Genomic DNA, 6917 nt, shown 5'->3' on the forward strand with positions numbered 1-6917 from the left:
CGAGCCAAAGGCAGACACAGCGGCTTTAAGGGCTTTTGATGGGGCAGAGTATGTGTGCGGAAACTTCCGGAAAGGGATTCAAACCCACTTAATAACAGTAATAAGAACAGCAAGGATGGCAACGTTTGTAATAACAGCAGCCGCAAAAACAATAGCACTAGTAATAATAGCTCCTATTCACTGAGTGTTTATCTGTGCCAGTGCTGGCTCAGTTCTTTACCTGTTTTTTATACAAGGCAATTCTTTATGTATTTCCCATATTTTACCTCTTAGCTGGTGTGAGCCAGAAATGGGAAAATGCGCGCAAAGCAAATAGCACCGACTGCGCTTTGTATAAATTGATGAACTTTGCAAATGCTAACACAGCTTTCCTGAGGGAGGTACTTTTGCCGTCCCGTTGTATAGAGGAGGAAATGCAAGCCCAGAGAGGTTAAGGAGTTTGTTCAAGAGCACAAATTGAGTGGTCCAAATTAAAGTGGAGCTCCTTCCCTTGAGAAGGTACTAGCCACCTGGAGTTTTAGGTTCCAGGTACTGAGCAGAGAGGTTGGGGAGCAAATCTGGTCAGCGCTTGGGATCTTGGGCTCTGGGTTTGGGAACCAGCCCTTCCAAGCTGTGTGATCTTAGGCAGGTGGCTTGACTTCTTGCAACCAGTTTTCTCCTCGGGGAAGGAGAGATAATGGTAATATTTGTGTCAAAGCTTCTGCAAGGATTCAGTGAGCCAGAGTATTTAGGGGGGTGTGTAGATCGTTCTCTCTCACTCGATGGTTGCTGGGATTATGATTAGTCAGGCAGCCCTGCTTTGGGACCCCTTCTCTGTCATCCGCTTGTTGTGTGACCTCGTGTTTCCACTGAACTCTCTGTGAAACCCAGTGTAGTAAACCTGGGTTTACTGATGGAGAGAGTAAGTGGAAGGGAGGGTCTGGCCAGAGACTGGCACATGGTAGGTGCTCAGTGAAAGTTTTCTTCCTCTCCTTTGATCACAGAATCCCAAACCTTACACTTTGCTCCCCTGACACTCAAAGAAGAAGGCGAAGGTCTGTCCAGAGTCTTCCCTTCAAAGGCAGAGCTGGGACAAGAGCTCAGGCCTCCATGTTTCTAGTCCAGAAAGTAAGCACTCCTTTGACTTGTGTGCTGACTGTAAGCCGGACCATTCTAACGCCAAATCCAGTTCAATCAGCCTGTTATTCTACAAGCCAGACAAGTTAGCCCATTTTGCATTAATAGCAATGAAAATTGTACTGTGATTTTTTTTGTGTGTGTGAAAAATCTCCAAGTTAAGTATCTGTATGGCCCATATATATGTGTCCATGATGCAGACCTTAAATGGGGCTGCTTTGCAGACAGTAAAACTCCATATAATTGTGAATTGTTGGTTTGTGTCTGGGATGGGATGTGCCAAAATTGGTGGAAATTCCCAGCATTTCAGCAAGTTTCATAGAAGATGAAATGACTCTCAGCTGCAGGGTGACCAATTTACCCTGCTTTCCCTGCTACTTTTCCTTTTTTTAAAAAATATTTATCTTTTTTTGAGGGGGGGTAGTGTAAGTGGGGGAGGGGCAGAAGAAGGGGCCAAAGGACCCCAAGCAGGCTCTGGGCTAACAGGCCTACAGCAGTGAGCACGACCTGGGGCTTGAACTCAGGAACCGCAGGATCATGACCTGAGCCAAAGTTGAGGTGGGGAGGGGAGGGGCCCATGGAGAAAATGATCAACCCCAAAATCATTGCTCTGCACAGTCCATTCAATCCTTTTGGCCAGCCTCCTAAAAGAGAATGACCCAAAGAGCTTTTAATTAAAACCAAATCCCATACTGGTGATGCTCTGGGGTTTCCTTGGAACGAGGACATTATGTGCAACAGAAAGCGGGGCATCTGTTTCAGTAATCATATACCTCTCCGTAGAGTTAATGGGAGATGCTTGGCAATAAGCACAAGAAGCCTCATTGTCTGGGAAACTGGAGAAACGTGAATGAGGTCGATGCCCTAGGGCAGCTGACCAAAAGGGAAGGGAGAAAAAAGGGCCAAAGTTTCCCCAAACCCCAAAAGACCCAAACCCAATAAGAGTTATTATGAGAGTTGAATGTACCAGCCTGGGGGTGGGATTGGTGGGGCAGAACAGGTCTACAAAGTGCTTGGGGATCCTCTTCCCTCCAAACCTGTTAGTGTGCACCTTCTGGTGTTTGTATGTTTCAAAAGTTTCAGTTTGTTTTTACCCCGGTGGTAAAATGGGCATAATTGTTTGCAAAGCTATTGTGGATGTGCCCTTGGGAGTTAAAGAACCCATTTGCTCAACAAGCTAGACAATACCAGGAAAATTTTTTTATGTTTTTATTATTTATTTCTGAGAGAAGGAGAGAGACAGTGTGAGCAGGGGAGGGTCAGAGAGAGAAGGAGACACAGAATCTGAAGCAGGCTCCAGCCTCTGAGCTGTCAGCACAGAGCCTGATGCGGGGCTCAAACCCAGAAACCGTGAGATCATGACCAATACCAGGGCAATCTTTATGAGAGAATGCTGGGGTGCCTATAAAATAATCTCAAGAAACCATGGGGGTACATTATGAGGGTTCCCTTCAAGTTCCTGTTAGTACCCCCAAGAGGGTGATATCCTGTGACTGGGGTGTGGGCTGCCTGAGAATGAGATGAAGCAAAGCACAGCTCCCAGTTTTCATCTGATTTGATCCATAAACGGATTTTGAGTGGTCCCTTCACCCCTTCCACTTGACCCGAAAGACCCATCTCCACCTGTTTTCCTGGTGATGCCCACCCCCACCCTGCCTTCCTATCAGCTCCCTTCCCTTTTCCCCCTCATCTCTCCATCCTCTTTTTTTTTTTTAAACAAATTATTTATCTGACAGAGACAGAGAGCTCGAGAGGGGGAGGGGCAGAGAGAGGCAGGGAGAGTGAGCATCCCAAGCTGCCTCCACACTATCAGCGTAGAGCCCAATGTGGGGCTTGAACTCACAAACCCGGGAGATCATGACCTGAGCTGAAACCAAGAGTCAGAGGCTTAACCGACTGAGCCACCCAGGCACTCCACTTTCCACCCTCTTTCACTAAAATCACACAGTCTCTTCTGTTGCTTTTTCTTTTAAGAGTCATTTAAGTGGAAAATATCAAACACCTACAAAAGTAGACATAAGAATGTAGCGAACCTCATGTACTTATCACTCAGCTTTAGTTGGCAACCCATAGCCACCTCCCACCCACTTCCTCCCCTATTATGTTCAAGCCATCTCCAACCCATTTCTTCTGTAAATATGGAAGTGTGTAGCTCCCAAAGCAGGCTTGGCAAACTTTTCAGCAGAGGAACAGAGACTAAATATTTTCAGCTTTGTAGATGGCACAGTCTCTGGCAGTGTGCAAGCGGCCATAGACAACACAGAAATGGCAGACATGGCCGTGTTCCTATAAAACTTTACGTATGGACACTAGCATTTCAGTTTCACACATGAAATTGTTATAGGTCAAGAAATACTGCTCTTTTGGTTTTTTAAACACTGTTTAAAAATGTAAACATTAGGGGCGCCTGGGTGGCTCAGTTGGTAAAGCGTCCAACTTCAGCTCAGGTCATGACCTCACAGTTTGTGAGTTCAAACCCACATCGGGCTCTGCTGTCAGCACAAAGGCTGCTTAAGATCCACTGTCCCCTTTCTCTCTGCCTCTCCTCTGCTTGTACTCCCTCTCTCTGAAAAATAAACATTAAAAAAAATATGTATGTATGTAAAATCCACTTTTAGCTTGTGAACCAAGCAAAACCAGGCAGCTTGTGTGAACTGGGGCTGTGGTTTGGTGACCCCTTGTTGGAGGGGGTCATTTGAGAGATGACGGGACTGTCGTGGACCTGTGAGCTGGTGCCAGGTAATTCGAGGCCCCTCAACCCCTCCCTGCTCCTTGGAATGTACTCTGTGGCCACCCTTCCTGCACTAGAAGCCATTTCAAGGAAGCCCACTCCAGGCAGCACTTGCAGGGCCCAGCGTGCTTGTTTTTGTATAAGGGAGAACCTCATTTTTCCCTCCTGACTAGGGAAACCCAGTTCTCCACCTCCTTCTTTGTTTTTCTTCTTGTGAGTCTTTGAAACTGAGTGTCTCCTTTACTACCCGCACAAAGCATGCAACACAGAACACTTGACTTTGATGCTCTGGTCACCAAAGGTGCGGAGGTTTTCTTCACAAAATGTGATTCTTTGAAGCCTGCTGGGTGTCCCACAGTTTAATTCCATTCTGACACCATCCACCTGGAGGTACAGTCTGATCCCACAGGTTAAGGGCTCAGACCCAGAAGATGGGTCCCCTTCTGTTCCACTTCAGTACCAGCTGCACATAGTAGGTCTCCAGGTTACCTACAACTTCTGTGTGATGTGGCTATGTTGCCACATGAACTGGGGAGACCCCGGGCCCTAAGGCCTCAACCCAGCCAGACCTGGGTCTGGTTTTGTCAGGACGCCTGGGTGGCTCAGTCAGTTAAGCATCTGACTCTTGATTTTGGCCCAGGTCATGATCTCATTGTTCATGAGATCGAGCCCCAGGTAGGGCTTCATGCTGATAGCTCAGAGCCTGCTTAGGATTCTCTTTCTCACTGCTCCCACCCCCACCCCACCCCCCACCACTGCTTACTCGCATGCGTGCATTCTTTCTCTTTCTTTCTTTTTCTCTCTCAAAATAAACAAACAAACTTAGAAAAATAGAGGTTCTTGGTCTTGTCATGAGAATGAATTCAGGGACAGACACGCAACACAGCAGATGAGTAACACAAGTGGAGAAAGTTTATTAAGGCGAAAACACACTCTTGAGAAATGAGAGCTGGGAAGCTCAAAAGAGAGAGAGAGCAGTACCCCTGGCAGGTTGACTTTCTATCTTTAACTGATAGTTGCTAACTTGTGGTGGGGGAGGGGGCATATTCATTTCTTGGGGTGGGAAGCAGAGTTTCCCACTTTTTCTTCCTAATTTGGCCAGGAGTTTCCTGTCGTGGCTTCTGCCATCTTGGGCCTGTCTGGCTGGATCCAGTTTCTTACTGCATGGACAGGACTCTGACCTTCCCCCTGGCTGGCCAGGACTTCTTTGTTGCTGGCCTCCAGGCATCTGTCACAACCTAACTAACCCTGTTCGAACAGCTACAAATAGGAGGCTCCCACAACCCCTTCCTCAGGTTTGATCAGTTTGCTAGAGCAGCTCACAGAACTCAGGGAAACGTTGACTTTTACCAGTTTATGAAAAGATCTGACAAAGGGTGCAGATAAACAGCTAGATGAAGAGATACATAGGACAAGGTCTGGGAGGGTCGAAAGAGCAAGAGTTTCTATTCCCTGTGGAGCTGGGATGTGTCACCCTCCGGGTGTGACAGCCTCTACTGTTGGGACTTTATGGAGGCTTCCTCACATAGACACCATCAATTATTAAGTCCATTTCCAGCCCCTCTCTCTTCTCTGGAAGATGGGTATGGGGCTAGAAAATTCTGAGCTTCTAATCATGGCTCAGTTTTTTTCTGGTGACGAGCTCCCAGCCAGGAGCCAACCTGGAGCCCACCCACAGATGCCTCATGGGAAAAAGGGTGCTACTATTTGGTTTCCCACTTAGGAATTTACCAAGGTTTTAGGAGCTCTGTGCCAAGAACCCAGGGCAGAGACCAATATTTATTTATTTATCTATCTATCTATCTATCTATCTATCTGTCTATTTATTTATTTAAAATTTTTTTATTTATTTCTAGGAGAGAGAGAGCATGAGCAGGGGAGGGTCAGAGAGAGAGGGAGTCACAGACTGAAACAGGCTCCAGGCTCTGAGCTGGCAGTCAGCACAGAGCCCGAAGCGGGGCTCGAACCCACGAACAGCGAGATCATGACCCAAGCGAAAGTCGGACGCTTAACTGACTAAGCCACCCAGGCGCCCCTATTTTTGATAATCTTAGTTTCCTTTCTCTTAGGATCTCAGTCTTATGCTACCTGTTGTCCAATGTCTAAAACCCTTTGCTTCATTATTTCGGTTGGTTTTTGAACTATTTAAGGCAGAAGGGTTTATCTACTGCCAATTATTTCCACCTGGAAGCAGAAGTCCAACTTATTACTTTTTGGTGAGTGACACTCCATTGAAAGGTATTTGTTGAAAGTTTCACCTGTGCGTGGACATTTGTGTTGTTTCCAATGTTTGGCTATTATGAATGAAACTTTACAAGTATTTGTGTAGACATAAGTTTTAATTTCTCTTGGATAAATACCTAGCAGTGGAATTCCTGGATCATAGAATATTTATTGCATGCTTGACTTGATAAGACACGCGGAACCATTTTCCAAAGTGGCTGTATCAACAGTGGAGGAGTTCTGGTTACTCCATCTCATCATCGGCACTTGGTGTTGTCAGTCTTAAACTTTCAGCCATTCTAGTGAATGGAGTGGTATCTTAAAAAAAATTATTTTTTTTAATGTTAATTTATTTTTGAGAGAGAGAGGGAGACACAGAATATGAAGCAGGCTCCAGGATCTGCACTGCCAGCACAGAGCCAGGCGCAGGGCTCAAACTCATGAACCATGAGTTCATGACCCAGGCCATACTTGGACGCTTAACCTACTGAGCCACCTGGGTGCCTCTAAGATTTTATTTATTTTTATTTTATTTTTTTAAATGTTTTATTTATTTCTGAGAGAGACAGAGAGACAGTGTGAGCAGGGGAGGGTCAGAGAGAGAGGGAGACACAGAATCTGAAACAGGCTCCAGGCTCTAAGCTAGCTGTCAGCACAGAGCCCGACACAGGCCTCGAACCCACGAACCGTGAGATCATGACCTGAGCCGAAGTCGGACGCTTAACCGACTGAGCCACCCAGGTGCCCCTCTAAGATTTTATTTTTAAGCAACCTCTACATCCATCATGGGGCTTGAAGTCACAACCTCGAGATCAGGAGTTGCATGTTCTACTGACTGATCAGGCCA

Source organism: Hyaena hyaena, unplaced genomic scaffold (genome assembly GCF_003009895.1).
Source record: "Hyaena hyaena isolate Hyena2069 unplaced genomic scaffold, ASM300989v1 scaffold_88, whole genome shotgun sequence".
NCBI lineage: Eukaryota > Metazoa > Chordata > Mammalia > Carnivora > Hyaenidae > Hyaena > Hyaena hyaena.